Source organism: Diabrotica virgifera, chromosome 2 (assembly GCF_917563875.1).
Source record: "Diabrotica virgifera virgifera chromosome 2, PGI_DIABVI_V3a".
Lineage (NCBI taxonomy): Eukaryota > Metazoa > Arthropoda > Insecta > Coleoptera > Chrysomelidae > Diabrotica > Diabrotica virgifera.
The window spans coordinates 87935358-87954357 of NC_065444.1; the positions used below are offsets into that span (position 1 = coordinate 87935358).

At 31.6% G+C, this 19000-nt stretch overlaps 2 long non-coding RNA genes across 2 annotated transcripts; both read right to left on the bottom strand.

Moving 5' to 3' along the window:
* Positions 1-1679: 1679 nt before the first annotated feature.
* Positions 1680-4417, bottom strand: LOC126879549 (uncharacterized). The gene is made up of 3 exons (XR_007696114.1): positions 4260-4417; positions 4026-4174; positions 1680-3052 (listed from the first exon to the last, which is right to left on the bottom strand). It is a non-coding gene; the product is annotated as an uncharacterized LOC126879549 (long non-coding RNA).
* Positions 4418-6502: 2085 nt separating this feature from the next.
* On the bottom strand, positions 6503-11552 carry LOC126879550 (uncharacterized). The gene is made up of 2 exons (XR_007696115.1): positions 9998-11552; positions 6503-6784 (listed from the first exon to the last, which is right to left on the bottom strand). It is a non-coding gene; the product is annotated as an uncharacterized LOC126879550 (long non-coding RNA).
* Positions 11553-19000: the final 7448 nt, after the last annotated feature.

A 19000-nucleotide genomic window follows, 5' to 3' on the forward strand; every position in this document is an offset into this window, starting at 1 on the left:
TACTAATATACATACATGATAAAGCTCAAGCTAAAATAAGTTTATTCAAGCGTTTAAGCTATTAGGTCAGGATCCCGCGAATGAAAAAAAATTGATTAATAGCAAGCTGAAAATTTGTTAATAGGTTAAGGGTGTCTAGTCGGACAAACTTTGATATATGGGAACACTGGAAATTTTAATTGTGGAACAGGTTAAAAATTTGGAACGGTCAGACCACGAAAACGTCACATGTATTTTGTCCAAAAGAACTTCCAATTGATTTGTTACCCTTTCATTAAACTTTCATGCAAAAATCAGACTGCTATTTATCACCTGTCATAATTCCTGTCATTTGACATATTCTACGTGTTCCACTCATTTATAATTCTCATTTGGTGATAAATAGCAACCTGATTTTTGCATGAGAGTTTATAAGGGTAACAATTCAATTGGAAGTTCTGTCGGACAAAATACATGTGACGTTTTCGTGGTCTGACAGTTCCAAATTTTTAACCTGTTCCACAATTAAAACCCCTTTTCCTATATATCAAAGTTTGTCCGACTAGACACCCTTAAGATGTTAACAAATTTTCAGCTTGCTTAATCAACTTTTTTTTCATACGCTGGAGCCAGACCTATATACATATATGTACAAGAACTGTAAGAAATTTTGTGAAAGTGGCTTACGAAAAAAAAAACAAACAGATCACTTCGTAGCGGCAATTAAGATTGCTTCATAGGGGTAACTTCAGACATGGCCTGTTCTGTTGGGCCATAACAGAGGGTTACTTTAAATTGTTGGCTCGAGTGGTGAAAGAATTTGGTAAGATACTGGGTGCTATGTAAATACCAGGTAAATTCAGAACCAAGTACTAACTTTTATTACAGGAGTGAAATGGAAAGAATAAGCTAAAGATAGCCTAACTCAGCGACCTTTAATATATTACTCAGACACATATTTGCTGTTTATTTAGCGTTTGCCTCTAAATCACCGCCTTTGAAATCAATAGGCAGTGATGTGTTGCTGCCATATCAATTTCTAAAAGTAAAAGTTGATATAAAAATAGTGTTTTTCAAACTAAGCAATATCTTAAGGCTTAAGAATTACAATAAAACGAACGTATATAGTCGTACCGAATTTATTTTGCAAACATGAAGTTGGTCGAGTGCAATCAATTACACAGTTTAAAAAAATACCTCTAATACAAAGTATAACAATACTTGAATATATGCTATACAGGGTGTTATAACAGAAAAAAATAATAAGCAGTAAAATATGATCACCGTTTACAATTAAAAGAAAATATGATTTAAAAATTGTGGCCTTCTATGGAAAGTTTTTGTTATCAATGGGTTAAAGTGTTTTTCACTCAATAATATGTAGTATGTGTAATAATATGTGTAGAGCACCAATTCAAGTTAAACTTGTTATTGATTTTTGTGTTTGTTATTGTTTTGTATTTTTTATGACTCTGTAAGCATTGTCTATAAAATTGTACAATTTTCCATGACAATAAAGCATATTTCTATTCTAAGTTGTCTATTTCTTAAACCAAAGCATTGATTATTACTACAAAATATTATTTTGTAGAAGTTGTCAAACAAATAAAATATTTGGGAATCATTATTGATAATTTATTTATCAACATTAAAAACGATTTATTGATTACAGTTAATTTATTTAATGGAAATTAAGGTAATAATAATAATAATAATGTTTATTCAACACAAATATAACAATATACATAAAATAATAAACTATAAAATCTTCATGCGACTAAAAACATATCAAAGTGTAGATATAGTTAATAAGAATAAACATAGGAAGCCACAAGAAAATAAATTTGCACGTAGCTATAGCCCAAAGTAACTCCTGTTGTTTATCCAAATCTTCACTAGTCAAAAGCCTTTAAATTAAAGTTCCAGCAGTTTTTCCTTTTTCTACATATACAGTATGTCCCTGTAAGTTGTATCCATATGGAAAACTTTTTTATTATTAATTTTACGAAAAAAAGTTATTCTTTATAAAAAGCTCTGCATGGTCCAAAACCTAAGATTTAACCATCAAATATCAAATTTTTTGAATATTATACGAGGTATGTCAAAAAGTTTGAATTTCACTCAAGAGTAAAGTAGCTTTATTTTTCACAATATTGAAAATTTCTATTATGAAACGTTGTTTGGAATTAAAAACTGTATTCTAGTATGCAATTACATCCTTCTAATTGAAAATTTTTTTTTTTGAAAAAATTTGGGTAACTAACATTATTTTCGGTTATTTTAATTCAGATAACTCTTTTATTATTAATTTTACGAAAAAAAGTGATTATTAATAAAAAGTTTTGCATGACCTAAAATCTAAAATACAACCATCTTTTGTCAAATTTTATCAATTTTATACGAGGTATGTCAAAAAATATGAATTTCGCTCAAGAGTAAAATACGTTTATTTTTCACAATATCGAAAATTGTTATTATGAAAAGTTATTTAGAATTAAAAATTATGTTTCAGTATGTAATTACATTCTTCTAATTGAAATATTCTGAACTATAAAGGTTCTTTACTTTTGATCTAAATTTATCTTTTTTGACATACCTCGTATAAAATTGATAAAATTTGATATAAGATGGTTGTATTTTAAGTTTTAGACCATCCAGAACTTTTTATTAAGAATCACTTTTTTTCGTAAAATTAATAATAAAAGAGTTATCAGAATTGAAATAACTGAAAAAATAATGAGTTATACATAATTTAAAAAAAAAAAATTTTTTCAATTAGAAGGATGTAGTTGCATATTAGAATATAGTTTTTAATTCCAAACAACTTTTCATAATAGCAATTTCCAATATTACGAAAAATAAAGCTACTTTACTCTTGAGTGAAATTCAAACTTTTTGACATAACTCGTATAATATTCAAAAAATTTGATATTTTATAGTTAAATCTTAGATTTTGGACCATGCAGAGCTTTTTATAAGGAATAAGTTTTTTTCGTAAAATTAATAATAAAAAAGTTTTCCATATGGATACAACTTACAGGGACATACTGTATAAAAGAGCTGGTGTTTGTTCCTAAAAACAAATACATAAATAAAAATTTTACGTTGTGTACCATAAAAATCATACAAATGTGGAAAGTACCACAAAAGTACAGTACACACTTGATACTCCGACATGCTCGGTAGTCTGACCTTTTGGTCCCATACCTGTCGGACTATCAAGGGACAACTGCATTTTAATATTAGGACAGTTATACCTATAAGGTTTAGGTTAGTTTAGTTAGTTTTATATAAGGGCAGTTGCCATAATAAGCCACAACAAAAAGGTATTAAAAGAAAAAGCTATAGATCCGAAATGGGAAGCTACTACGTTTAGTCTATATATAAATGAAAGTAAAACAAAATATATAGAGTGCACAAAGTAAAATCAACATGAACATCTGAAGGTAGAAAACCATACCTACGAATATGCCTCCCATTTTCACTACCCAGACTCAATAATAAATGACAACAACGCCAGTCAAGAAAAGCATGGATTCTTAGCAGCAATAAGTGATTTTATGCATACAAAGACTTGACGAAAAGTAAGTTACTAAGTCTAACCTTAGAATCTACAAAACAAATCTACACATTGCAGTGATGGTTTGTGGAGAATTAAAATGAACCACGAGCTGGATAATACTAATGCAGAGCGCAGATATTGTTAGAATTGTAAAATCTCAAAGACTAAATTGGCTTGATCACTCAGAAAGAATGCCAGATAATCGAGCTGTACAAGTAATCCAGAGATGGAAGCCCCAAGGAAATAGAACAAGAGGAAGGGCCCATAAAAGATGGATAGACGATATAGAGGGGGATCTTAAAACCATGAACATCAGGAAAGTATCTGGCAGGGCAGAATGTTGTTAAGCACACCAAGACTCACAAAGGGTTGTAGCACCATTAGAAAAAGATTGAAGGACAGTTTAGGCTATATGCATTAAAACATGGTGAGATTTGCATCTAATCATATTGTAATAAACTATATCTTAATATCTTATACTTACATGGTCCAGAGAAGTCTCTTCATTATTTTCTTTACATTTACTTCTTTCATCAGCTCTTCTCTTGCATTCTAGATTACCTTTTCTTTTTATTGCCTGCTTTGGTAACCCATGTTTTAGTTTGGAATATCTTTTTAAAGTGGCTGGCTTTCCTAATAATTAAGTTTGAATTATTACTTAGGTACATCTTTATTATTGTAGACATTTTTTAAAAACCTTATTAATTGAATTACTTACCACTTTTATACAATGTTTATTGCATATTCTTTCATATTTTAATTTTAGTTCTGTTCTCCTTATGGCTTTTACATATCCATTAATCCTTTGCTCCCGACTTTGTTTTCAGTTAGGATAACTATTTACATTTATTTATTTATTTAAAAGATAATCTGTCAATTGTCAAATTGGTGTCAAATATTGAGATTTTAGTGACTTGGCAACGTTGGATCAAGTGTGCGAATTAAGGTTTCGTGATAAGTGAGGCGGCCGTCAATGTGAGTGCAAGTGAGATGCACCATTAGACGGCCGGAATGGTGCATCTAGTTAGTTCGTCCTTCCTGGGTCTCATCAGCGAGACGCGGCTAAACACAGTATAGGTAATAGGTATTTAGTCCATTCCGAAGTTGTAGTTTTGTTTTGACATTTCCCTTCTGACATAACCTATATGTGTATCATAAAATAATATAATATATTATATACAGGCATATTATGCCTTTTTTGCCTTTACACTTACTTGTGAATTGATTTTTTGTTTTATTTATTTACTGAATATAGAGAGACTTTTAAACTGTCCAAGGTTGTTCTAGCTTTGTTGTTTTAAAATTTGTGATGTTTGTTATAATGATAATAGGAGTCTTATTTAAATTGGTGCATTAAAAGGGATTTATTATATTATTAGCAGTAATTCCAAATGCGAATATTAGAGCAGGGCATTTAGCACAAAATAAATCGATTTTTAAATACAGCACCTAGAGATTTGCAACTTTTTGTATTGTGTTTAGGATGGTGTCAGAAAAAAGGTATACTATAGAAAAATGGGTGGAAATGACCCCCGGTGCTCAAAAATCCTCCACACTCCAGAAGACATGTCTTAGCAGTGATCTTGGGCACCAGGTAGTGCATCCAGAAGGTGACTGACCATAGACATGTTTAAGTTTCTAGACACGAAAAGTTTAAAGTCTCTAGGTGCTGTATTTAAAAGTCGATTTATTCCTATGTTTTTAGTGCTAATGGTCTATATGTTTCAACACTATATCATGCCCAAAACACGCCATAATAATGTGTTTTGAAATGTCATAGAAACCTCATTTGTGACATTATTTACTTTTAATATTATATGACTACTGCATATGCATCCAATTTTCTGTAATTCTTGACGTTTTCGTAATCGAATTTTATCTGCACATTCTTTTGGCACCATCCCTAATTCCTCTAATTTAATCTAATAGCCTTTTAATAGTCTAATGAGATATGATGTAAGGTCCATCTGCACCGATCTGTTTAATGGATTAAAATTATTTGATGTAATTTAGTATGTTTACAAATTATAAAAAAAAGGGTGCCCGATATAATTTTGTTTTGACTATAATTAATGAATAATTAAAAAATTACTTTTTTTATATATTAAACAGTTATTTATGTATCAAGGGCATTAAATAGATGTTTATACCCTAAGGGCGACAAGCTTATAAATTACATAATTATGCATGTGGTGAATATAAAATTTTATGTCATAGCGGTTCATTGCGTCAGTTAAAGTTTTAATTTTATAATATAATAAATTAGAAGAAATACTGTATCGCAGCAGGTATTTAGTACTGTTGGTAGAAAAGTGATGTTGGTTAGCAATTTGGTATTAACATAAACAAAGTTTTTCTATGTGAAATTGTCAAAAAAGTCAGAATGCAAGAGAAATTCGATATTTCTGAAAAAAAGCCAATAAAGCGACTGAGAATCTATTACCAAATAAACGTATCTATGACAAGGAATACGCTAAATTTCAACCATGGATGACAGAAAATAATACTGAATGCGTAAATGAGACTGTACTACTGGCATACACTGTACAGGATGACCAAGAAAAACATGGAACAATAGGATAAGCAAGATTCTCAAAGAAAGAGGGAAGACATAGAGTGAGCCGAAGGAACTAGCTAGAGACAGAAAAGAGTGGTGTACATTTGTAGAAAAAAATTTAAGAGAGCTTGTACACCTCGACACCTTCGGGTATAAGAGGTTTTCGATTATGTATGCATGTTAATTATAGTCAGAACAAAATTATATCGGGCACCCCTTGTTTTTTATAATTGTTACCATACTAAATTACATATCCAATAATTTTAATCCATTATTAAACAGATCGGTGCAGATCGACATTATATTGGATCCTCTACTATAAATAAAAGATCCAAAGTACCAACAATACTGTCAGTAGTCTTAAAATATATTTATTAAAACATACCAACTGTAGAAAAATAATATAACTTATCAAATCTGTTTATTTAAAAAATACAGCTACTATTTATAATTATTATAAATATGATTTATACGTAATCATTTGATTTTAATTTCACACTATCACTTTGGACGGTTATAGTCTTTCTGGCATTATTCGAATTTCACTTTTATCCAATTGCGGTTGCAACTCCAATAGAGTCATGTAACAGTTTTGTAACTTGATTTGTGGACGTCCGTGAGAGCGGTTGCAACTCCACTGGAGATTCCTGTGGCAGTTCTGTACTGGAAACTGTGTCAGAGAAATCCTAAAAAAATATTTTTGTTAGATTCCAAAGCCACAAGAATAATGGAAACATATAGCAAAGGAATTTGAAGCAAGATTGAACTTTCCCCATTGCTTCGGTGCCGTTGACGGCAAATATGTGCAGAGTATTCTACCAAATAGGCAAGGTTCCTATTTTTATAACTATAAAGGATTTCATAGTATGGTTTTGATGGCAGTTGTAAATGCTAATTATGAGTTCCTAATATACGAATTTGGCGTGAATGGGAGAATTTGTGATGGAGGTGTTATAGAGCAAACAATATTTTACAACAAATTAAAAGAAAATACATTACAAATTCCAGTCTTTGATCGCCTCAGTGGTTCAGATAAAATGCTTAGTGACGTGTTTATTGGTGTTGAAGCTTTTGCCTTAGCTCCACATTTCTTAAAACCGTTTAATCAAAGAGAATTAACAAATGAACGCAAAATATTCAATTACCGCCTGTCAAGGACAAGGCGAGTTGTAAAAAATGCCTTTGGTATTTTAGCTAACAGATTTTGAATTTTCCATACCACTATTAATTTAAATCTAAAAACTGTATATATCATTGTCATGACATATTGTGTACTCCATAACTTTTTGAGAATTAAATATGCTTCAACCTATACTCCCATTGGAAGCTTAGACGTTGACAATAGGAATGGTTTAAGAACAGAAGATTCTAATCTCATTGATATGCAGAGATAACATTATATAAGTATTTCCAGAGACGCCAAGCAAACTAAGGATAAACTTTTTTTATGGTATTTCAATAATGAAGGTAGTGTACCATGCCAAAATAGCCATGGTGTAATTCATAATATAGTTTAATTATAGAATTTAATTCAAGTTCTAAATATTGTGAACGTAGATATAGTTTAATAAAGAAATTTTTTTAAATTAATCATGGTTTTTAATTGATAGAAACTTACAAAATACCTTTTCAGGTAGATATGATTATTCCACAAACGCAAATATGCAACAAATATGTGTGTCAAGTGTCAACAATAGAAATAGCAGGAAATTTCTTAGACAGTTAGAAATTCGATTAGCATCTTTTATTTCGACAAAAATTTGGCATCCATGCCCAAAATTCTGCTTAAATTTTTGTAGAGAGTAGAAAGACTTCCGGAGTGGAAATTGAAACACCAATCAGTAGTAAATTAAGAAATGCAATTTTCTTTACACCTACAACAGTGGCTCAATCCCATATGAACATAATACTACATTAAATATGCCACAAGAAAACAGTGTCAGAACTTAGCAGAAATACATAAGTTGATTAATTATTATATTCTATTATTATAAGTATATAAATTTTTTTTGGCAGTAGTACCCCAATATTGGAAAATTAAATACTAAAATGGTAAAAGAAATTTATATGATTTAAAAGAATTCTCTATTTTAGAATGAACTAAAAATATAAAAATAAAATATTGCCTCTTTTAATTTTTCAATCATTAAAGTGTATGCTTCATTCTCTACTTTTCACCTTCCATAATGCATGCCAGCTCAAAAATTTGTACAACTCTTCAATTAAGAATAGGTTTGCAATGCTTCTAATATCACTCATTTCGACTGTCCACCTTGAAAACTTTTGCCGGACTGAACTTCTGACCACACTTCAAGTAAAACTGCACAGGTAAAATCTTCAGCATGTTGACGAGAGTACAGGCGGCGCTTGGAGGCTTACATGTGATACCGTCTTGCTGCTCTTACCTGCGCAAATGAGTCTCTGCAGACATGGTCTCAGGCAAAACGTAGTGTGTAGCCAGTGTATTATACTACAGACCTCAAGGCTCTGAGGATAGTCAGCATAATTTAGATTGCTCAGATTTCTGCATTATCATTATGAATGATATATGTACAACGTTATGCTGTCATGACATTTGCAAAAAAAATTGTTTGTATTGATGGTACCTATGGAACTAATATTGGTGAAGGCGTTGCTGTGACATACATGATTTCAAATAGAATGAATACTACAATTTCTACCTAATAATATCACTACAGATATGTTTATGAGAGATATAATGGAAACTTTTTATAACGGATGGACAGCAGTGATAATGTGACAGCTGTGTCTAATCGATTATTTTGTTCCTGGCACATTGATTGTGCCTGGAAAACTAATCTAACAAAAATTTCTGTAGTTGAAAAAAGAATGGAAGTATGTATACAAGTGCTTGAAATTTATACAAAGTACTTTAGAAGTTAACAACTTTTAAATAGATTTGTTGAATTTTCCAACTGGAGAATGATTCTGGTACTGTTAAATTTTATGAGTACCTGAGTAAAAATTATAGTTTGAATACTAAGTCGGGGTTCTACTGTTATAGAAAGGAATTACTTGGAGAGTATGCACAGTATTATAAAAAGGTGAAACAACTAGATAAAAGCATGCATAATTTGACACACTACACTCGAGATAAACAAGTGGAAAGACTAATTCAGATAACAAAAGGTTTGTAAATATGTTTTGATTTAATTTTGTCAACATTTTTGTGGCTTTCAGGAAAAAGGACTGATTGATTGACTGCCATTAATTGTAGCCACAAATTATAAATTTGATATTGAAAGTGTGGAAGGAAATGATGAATTTAAAAAATGGATAATTAAAAATAAAACAAACTCAAAAATATGTACTGTTACAGAGAAACTGTTTAATGTATGTTATCTTGTCAGCTACATACTATGTAAAATATGCTACCATTCCTACTCATGTACTTGCCTTGATTATTTTATTAAATTAAATTCAATCAAATCTTTAATTCAATCAAATATTTGCCAGCACATTCACTACCTTTGTATTACATGAGTCACACTAAATAATTAAGTTCCAAGCAGTGATATTTGGGAAGAACTGGAGTCTTCAGCACCTACGCACACATCAAAAACCGAGGGATAGATAGAAATTACATGAGATACTATCTGCTCAGCACTGTAAGTAATTGCATTAGGTCAAAAATGCAACAGTGAAGATATTTTAATGACAGCCGTTAATCAAATTAAAGCTGTGAAAGCCAACAAATTTCACGTTGATCCAAATATGAGACTTGAGAAAATTCAGAAAGGGTGAAACAGGTGTCATTTTCTACCAAGAAAAAGACAGTGTCTACGTCTGGTAAACTATTAAGGAAGCCCAATATCGCAGAGTCCTCCAATTTGAATGAAGTATCCTCTAAATGGTATGTATTTGCATAATGCCTGTACCTATGTGTTGTGAGTACACAATTAAGTAATCAGCAAACTGCATGTCCATTTCTTGTTTAAGTTCACCATTATCTATAAATAGTTTTTCGCAGATTTTAAAACAACAAAACTAGAACAACTTGCAACAGAACAACTCCTCTATATTCAATGAAACAAGAATCAATTCAATTTCAATATACAACTCCTTGTAAACAACACAATAAAACACAAAACATAGGTTAGGTTAAATAAAACGGAAATGTCAAAACAAACTACAACTTCGGAATGGACTAAATACCTATTACCCATAGATATATAATACTCTAGATTGCGCCCTGCGATCTTAAAATGGGTGACGGTTGCGACAGAGATAAATGAGCCTATTTGGTCGGTAGTCTCTTTTTAATTTAAGGGGAATATCGACGACGTGAATATCCCACTTTATCGAGTAATATGCGTTGACAGTTGGAGCGGGTGGTGACGGTAAATGGTCTTTGGTCTTCGGACGTGGATAATCGTGGTTCGAATCCCATACCAACTTTACTTTTTTTATTTTTATTTAATCAATATTGCGTTTATTAGATATTTTTACATCTGAAAAATGGACCTAAGTAAATCTAGCAGATAATAAATGTATCCATGTATAGTAAGTTAATATTGGAATACATCATTTGTGAACTGCATAGTAAAATAAAAGTCATTCGTTATTAATAGATATAAATTCGTCCTTATTCGAATGATGTGAATGTTTGTTTTGCTTCTACTTTTTAAAAAATTGTAACAATGTTTTCATAAATAAAAATAATGTCTAATTACTTATAATTGAATCGGTCATTTCAAAAACAGCAAAGTCCACAATTTTCAGAAACTAACTTTTTGAGAGGAATAGACTCCTTTAAGATAAACGTTGTGTGCAAAAACGACACTAGTCCAGTAAAAACATTAGGAACAAAACTACAATATAACTTTGAATTTTGATGTCATCCATTTCATCCATCTTTCGACTATATAGTTAGTTTTCTTTGCTCTTCTGTAAAATTAGGAATATATGTGACTCATGTTGTTTTTGAAATGACCGATTCAATTAATAAATCGATGGTACATTATGTTGATATTAATTATTGGTAATTTTTTACGAATATTTTTAACAATTACTTTATACTATTCTACAATTAACTTATTAAAAAAATAACATTGGCTTTTATATTTTTAAAAATCTATAGGTACCTACACAGTTTTTCTTATTTGTTATATATTTCTTTCCATAGATTTACTTTAGAGATGTAATAATATCTAATAAACGCAATATTGATTAAATAAAAAATAAAAAAAAGTAAAGATTGGTATGGGATTCGAACCAGGATTATCCACGTCCGAAGACAAACGACCAGTTCTCGTCGCCATCCGCTCGAACTGTCAAACCATCTAAAATATTCGACGACAGAGTAGGATAGTGACGTCGTCGATACTCCCCTTGAATTAGAAAGAGACTACCGACCAAATAGGCTCATTTATCTCTGTCGCAACCGTCACCCATTTTAAGATCGTAAGGCGCAATCTAGAGTATTATATATCTATGCTATTACCTATACTGTGTTTAACCGTGTCTTCATCAGCGTTGTACAGCCATATTAAGCAAAATTTATATTAGAAACTACATGAAAACAACGGACAACAACTGATTTTGTTTAATCAGTTGCCAAAATGAAATTATTGTACGCAAACAATCACGTGATAATTTAATTTTAGAACCAATCTTATATTGTAAATCCTATTGAATATAGGGCAACACAAACAATCAAGAAACAAATTACTGTTATATTATAAGATTGATTTTCATGTTAAATAAACTAAGGGTTTAATTTTGTTTTTTTGTATAAATAAAGCGTAAAAGAAAATTAATTATTATGAAATTATAATAATAAAATGAAAATAAATAAAACAAAGTTATTTTTTACGAAATAAAAGGTAGATATCGAGCACTGAGTTTTATTCAATCTTGTCCAAGTATACTTTCACTCCTAGAGCATCTACAGGGGCATTTCGTCAAAAAAGGAAGGTATCCTCGAATATGTCATTGTCTGAAGTGGTGGCAACTTAAATTAACATATATCTAACAAATATTTAACGTACACTACACGAAAGACGAACAGATAAATTTGAGTGCAGGTAATTTTTACATTTTGAAGATGGAGGTAAAAACAGATAAATGTATCTGTTTGTACGTTATAGTGTTGTGTAAGTTAAGTATTTGTTAGATATGTTAATTTAAGTTGCCACAACTTCAGACAATTAATGACATTCGAGGATACCCAGGCAACCAAATAACGTTTACAAAACGTTGAAAAAACGTCATAATTATCACCAAACGACGTCAGTTTATCACGTTTTTTCGACGTCGAAAATCACGTGAATATGTCCCACCATAATTCACGTCATTTTTATCACGTTTTAAATACGTGATATGAAAAACGTAGTTTTTATATTGATTTGTTTCACCATAATTCACGTAGGGGAAAGGCGGGAAAAATGGGGTACTTAAGGTTTAAATTGGGATTTAAAAAAAATCTGTAACTTTTAAGGTCTTAAAATAAGACAAATATCATTGTTATAGTAGTAACTATTTATTAATATAATTTAAATTAAAAAAAGTCAAAGTTTTTTTTATTATATGAAAAAACAGAAACTAATGTAAATTGCCCCATTATGCCCGTCGTTTAGGGTAAAATGGGGTACCACATTGAAACCAAGAAAAGCCTATTGACAAAATTCCCATACAAGTACTACTTCATCATCCTCATCTTCTACACCTGCACATGAGTTTTTAGCCCATTTAAGGCAACTGGATCAGCTTATCCATCCTTCTGTGAAACTTGAATAAAAGTTTCCGCAGAACCAGTTAGTGTCACTATCTTCGCCTTCTGAATCTGACTCTACTTTTTTAGTTTTATTCAAATTGCAATTTCTTACTCGTCTGTGATTTGGTTTGATCATCGGATATCTTACTTGGTATGGTAAAAGGGTAAAGACTACCAATAGGTATAGCAAAAAGGGTACCCCATTTTACCCAACCTATTGGTACTCCATTTTGCCCAAAGAGCAGATTTTGAGATTATGACCTGTTGAAGTTATTATAAGTTTTTATTTTTTAACATAATAACAAACGAATACTGTAGAACACATTCACTTTTAGTTGGAAGTAATGACATTAAATAATAAACTGTTTTAGTAATACTAACGATGGATTATTTTTCGGCCGATATTATAACTTGGTTAACTAAAAATGCATATTTACTCTTCACAACAATCGCCTAACAGTTAATTATATCTGCTTTAAGACAGAAGGCGTAAACAGGCGTGTATAATATAATTTCATTAACGTCGTATAGATGGAGCGAGTGATATTTGAAAAAAAGGGGGTACCCCGTTTTAGGCAGCTACCCCGTTTTGACCGTCTTTCCCCTACTTTGTATCACGTTTTAAATACGTGATATGAAAAAACGTAGTTTTTTTAGAAGCAATCTTAGAAGGCTAAAAATTAATTTAATTAAACTCAATAACACATAATTAATTACATAGGCGTAACCAGGATGATCCTAAGGGGGGGTTACAACTACCTGAAAGGGGGGGGGTTACAACTACTGGAAGGTCTCTGAGGGCTATGGTGTTAAGCATATAGAGCTCAAAGTACATCCCAATGGGGGGGGGGGGGGGTTACAACCCCCAAAACCCCCCCCCTGGTTACGCCTATGATTAATTATGTACTTCATTAACAGAAACTAATCATCAAAAACAAATAAACACCTCCAATAGTTCTCAAGAAGAATTACTGTAACAAACTGTTGGTATACATACAATACTCAAAATGGTCTGGACCTATGTGATACAGCAGCAAAATCCAACCTATCCATAATGAGATTATAATCTAGTGTTTTCTTTGGAGCTCCAAAGTTGCTTATTGTTAGAATGTTTATAAGTAATATATTGCTACATAAAAGTTTCAAAAAAAAATTACTCATACTTTAAACGATACAAATACACAGGCATATCTTTATTATTATTATACGTTGATAGTAATTATCACAATAAATACACACTTAAAAGACTAATACATAAATACTCATGATGAAGAAGTACATTATAATTAAAAATGAATAACCATTTTCATATCGCTGCAACACGAAGCCAAAACCGTTTTATATTTCAGTTCGTTTAGAGAGCGCAACAAGCACTCTGACCGGACAGTTTCAAAACTCATTAGTTTTTCATCAGATAATGCATATGTTGCTATCTCCAAACCGTGTACATAGCTGTAACATCTGTACATGCATTGGGTTCTTCTTCTGTCTTACTGTGGGCATACTCAGCTGCAAATAATATTGCTGCAATATGGCCGCAGACTTCACTATTACCGGCCATATACATACAATGTGCATTTGCTATGCCATCAGAACTGGCTATCACCCAAGCATCTAGTGGTTTAGCATTAGCTTTTTGGGAATGCTTCACATAAAAAAATATTTTATCTTTGTGGGAATGCTTCAACTACAAAAATTTATTTTTATTAGAGTATTTGCGTTTTTTACAATGATTGAGAATATTTTATTTAAAATCAGACATTCATATAATTATAATACCTATAAATTTAGAACAAACAATCATGACTTATTCTCTTTTCTGTCATAGCAATTACATGTCGTCGACCTAATATGTAAACTGCGTAACTCCATTTATCAAAATTTTACAAGAAACACAAAGAACTATTTCTCTAAATATGACTAATGTGAATACTACTACATTTTAAAAGATAGGATGCTAAAATGGAATATTTTATAGATACACATATCACTAACATTTGTATATTGCTTAATGAGTATTTGATATTACTTACGACCAACTTTTTTTTGAAAATAGCGTGTTCTGAGCCTGCCACTTTCCAAACAGTGAGGTCAGTCGTGTGGTATGACAAACTGGGGAGTTACATATTTTTCGTACTAAATTTGCCGCAAGGGAGATACGGTGTATACGAAGATGTCACTGTTTACTCATCTGGTAAAAATATGCATGTGCATCCTTTTGAAACGAGAAGTAGGGACTTTTTCAAACATATGGCAGTAATAACTCATTTTCAGAGAATTATGGAGTTACATAGTTTACAAATTAGGATGACAATATGTCTGGTTTCATACAGATATATAAACGTAATAAATCTAATATTTAAAACCAATTTATCCAAAAGACCCTAATACTGTGATCCATATATTTCTTAATGGTGAATAATAAAATAAAGGCATACCTTTCCAACAATAATATAGAAATCATTAACAATTTTTACTCCAACTTTCAAAACAAATCCAGTTGTGAAGGCTTATGTGCCTGACTGAAGGCTTTTGTATGCTCTCATCTGCTAGTTAGAGTACCTAGTAACTGTGATACTCCACCAGATATGTATAAATATCTATAATAGTAATTGGTGGAATGCACTTTACTGTAAAATCCAATTCTGATGACTGAATTGTATATGGATCTAAAATTATTTTCAGGTTCAATGAATATCTAAAACAATAAAAGAAATAATGTTATTGCTTGCAAAATTCATCATTATTGATAAATATCAGGGAAAATGAACAGTAAATAAAAATTGTTTCGCCTACCTTTCTCCGACATATGGAGTTTCCAATAATAATTTCCTTAAATAATCACTTTGCATTGTGGTAAGTTTATAAAGTTCACAAATGACAAACAAAAGTTTTAAAAAATACACAAAAAAACAGCAAATAAAATCCAAATGAATCGAAAATTGGCAAAATACGACGATAAACAATGAAATGAAACGACACGACGTCGACGATACAAACATGAAACATAACCTTTGTTTTGTAATTTTTAAGCTCCTCCTAATTTCGTGACGTCAGACTTAGGCTGTCTGAAATGAGAATGTTTTTTAAACGTATTTTAACGAAATTAATCTTACGTATTTAAAATCACCTACAAAAGACGTCTATATGACGTAATGTTCAACCATGTGTGTATATTCAACCAAAAACTGACGTTTCCTCGACGTTATATGACGTCTCTTGGTTGCCTGGGTACCTTCCTTTTTTGACGAAATGCCCCTGAAGATGCTGTAGGAGCGAAAGGATACTTGAGCAAGATTAAATAAAACTCACTGCTCGATATCAGCCTTTTATTTCGTAAAATTCATAAATTCGAACCACTTCCTATTTTGAAGTTATTTTAGTAAAAAACTTCATAAAATATAAATGGTAAATAGAAAACTGAGTTCTAAATTCTTTTTTGAAGTGAAAACTTCTTTAGGGACGTTGTGCACTTTTTGGATAGGGGAAAAAGCATTGAATTCGCGACCGTCAGCGCGACCGTCATCGCTTATGCTATATATTATGTGTATGTATATATAAATTGTGTAGAGGTATTTAAAAAAATAAATGTAAAACATATTTTAAGACGGGGAAAAAGGATTTATTTCGCGACCGTCATCGCGACCGTCATCTCTTTGGCTAAATAAATTTTGTACGTATATACATTATGTGTATGTATATATAAATTGTATAGAAGTATTTAAATTTAAAATAAATGTAAAACCTATTTTTGGAAGGGGAAAAAGAATTTATTTGGCGACCGTCATCTCTTCGGCGAAATCAATTTTGTACGTATATATATTAGGGGAAGGGGGGTATGATGGGGTAGCTAAGGAAAATAACAAAAATACAACATAATTACTACGTTTATTACTATTACTAATTGATGGCGCGTTACGTCATTAATCTAACTATGATTTGGTACAATCTTTATAAAATCAACCTATCACATTTTTCAACAATTAGCCATTAATAAGAACATTATGAAAAACCATCTTGCCCCATACTATGGGGTATGATGGGGTAATGGAATTGGGGCCTGATGGTGATGCTAATTAATTCTCACAAAACAAACAAAAATGTGTATTTACTCCAGATCTTCATTGTCCACCCCAGCACAAGCATTGTGAGCTCAACATCCACAGATCTGGCAGCCTACCCAGGGTTCTGACGATGTCACTTTATCTATGGCTGTTTTCATAGCATCTCTCGACCACTCTTCTCTTTTTGTTTTTTTCTTGTAAGTACGTACAATGATATTATCTAAAACAATAATCCAATGTTATTTATTAAGAAATTTAAATTAACCCAGACTTACCACCAATTTCCCATCATACCCCGCACCCAATACCCCATCTTGCCTCAACAGGTAACTTTGAACAAAAAAAAATTCACTAATTAAATGTTTAACGTATTCACACAAACAATATGCCATTATCAAAATAAGAATACTAGTAAACAACGATAAAAAAGACATTAATGAGGTGATCATAATTACCTTAAAATAACGATGGTTGTCCTTGCACAAAATTAGATCAACGAAGCGCTAAAACAGTTTTCCGTTTGTAAACAAAAAACGCGTGCACTCTCATTCACGGTTTCTCTTGCAGTGACAGTTAGTCGAATGACTCTTCCTATTGAGTTACTGCATGCTATTCACCAACGTGTAGTTTCTTGTTTGTGTGCGGTACCCCGTCTTACCTCGCGACCCCGTCATGCCCCCCATTCTCCTATGTGTATGTATATATAAATTGTATAAAGTATTTAAATTTGAAATAAATGTAAAACCTATTTTGAGATGGGGAAAAATGATTTTTTGGCGACCGTCATCGCGACCGTCATTTCTTCGGCAAAATAAATTTTGTACGTATGTATATTATGTGTATGTATAATATATAAATTGTATAGAAGTATTTAAATTTAAAATAAATGTGAAACCTATTTTTGGATGGGGAAAAATGATTTTTTTGGCGACCGTCATCGCGACCGTCATCTCTTCGGCGAAATAAATTTTGTACGTATATATATTATGTGTATGTATACATAAATTGTGTAGAAGTATTTAAATTTAAAATAAATGTAAAATCTATTTTAGGATGGGGAGAAAGGATTGATTTCGCGACCGTCATCGTTTAATCGAATTAAATTTTGTATGAATATATATTATTTTCTTCTTCAGCCTGTTTGCATCCACTCCTGGACAAAGGCCTTCCCATGAGTTCTCCATTCTTCTATGTTTTGTACTATTTGGTGCCAGTTTCTCCCCATTTTTGCATTGATGTCGCCTAGCCATCGTTTTTGTGGCCTTCCTCTACTACGACTGTACTTGCGTGGTCTCCAATGTACAATGTTTCTCGTCCACATTTCGATGTTTTGTCGTGCCACGTGTCCTACCCAGGTCCGTTTCATTTGCATTTCAATTCTTCCAATTACATGTTCCACTTTCGTCGTGCTTCGCACGTCTTCTTTTTGTATATGTTCCCTCAGAGATATCCCTAACATAGCTCGTTTGATCGCCCTCTGTGTCGTTCTCAATCTATTGGCTGATATCTCTGTGTCATCGTCTCCGCTAATTGGTAGAATACAACTGTTGAATACCCTTTTCTTTAGATTTATTGGTATCTTTTTGTTCATCAATACATCCCTGAGTCTTGCTACTGCTGCCCAAGTCATTTGGATTCTTCTAGCGATTTCTGCCGTTTGATTCTGTTTGCCTAGTTTGATCGTGTGACCTAGGTATATACACTTTTCAACACTTTCGATATCAGTTCCATCTAAGTCGATTGTGACATATTGATTTGTCATCACTTTTGTTTTATTTGTTTTTGTTCTCTGTCTAACTTCTCTCTTCGTTCTATTTTGCTTGTTGTTAGACCTTCTGATACATTTATTTGCATAGTTGCATTCAGTGGCGGTTATTCCTTTAGGTCAATTGGTCAATGACCTTCCTGTAATAATCAAACGATTATAATGTAATTATTTCCTTAAAAAAAGAAAATTTTCTGTATTAAAAATGTTCGGAATACAATAGTATCCTTCAAAGTTAAATTTTGCTTTTAGTGTATTGACTTTTCAGTCATTTTGCTGTTGTAAAATATAGCGACAAAGATGCCGCCAAAAGATTACCGATAAATAAACATGAAAT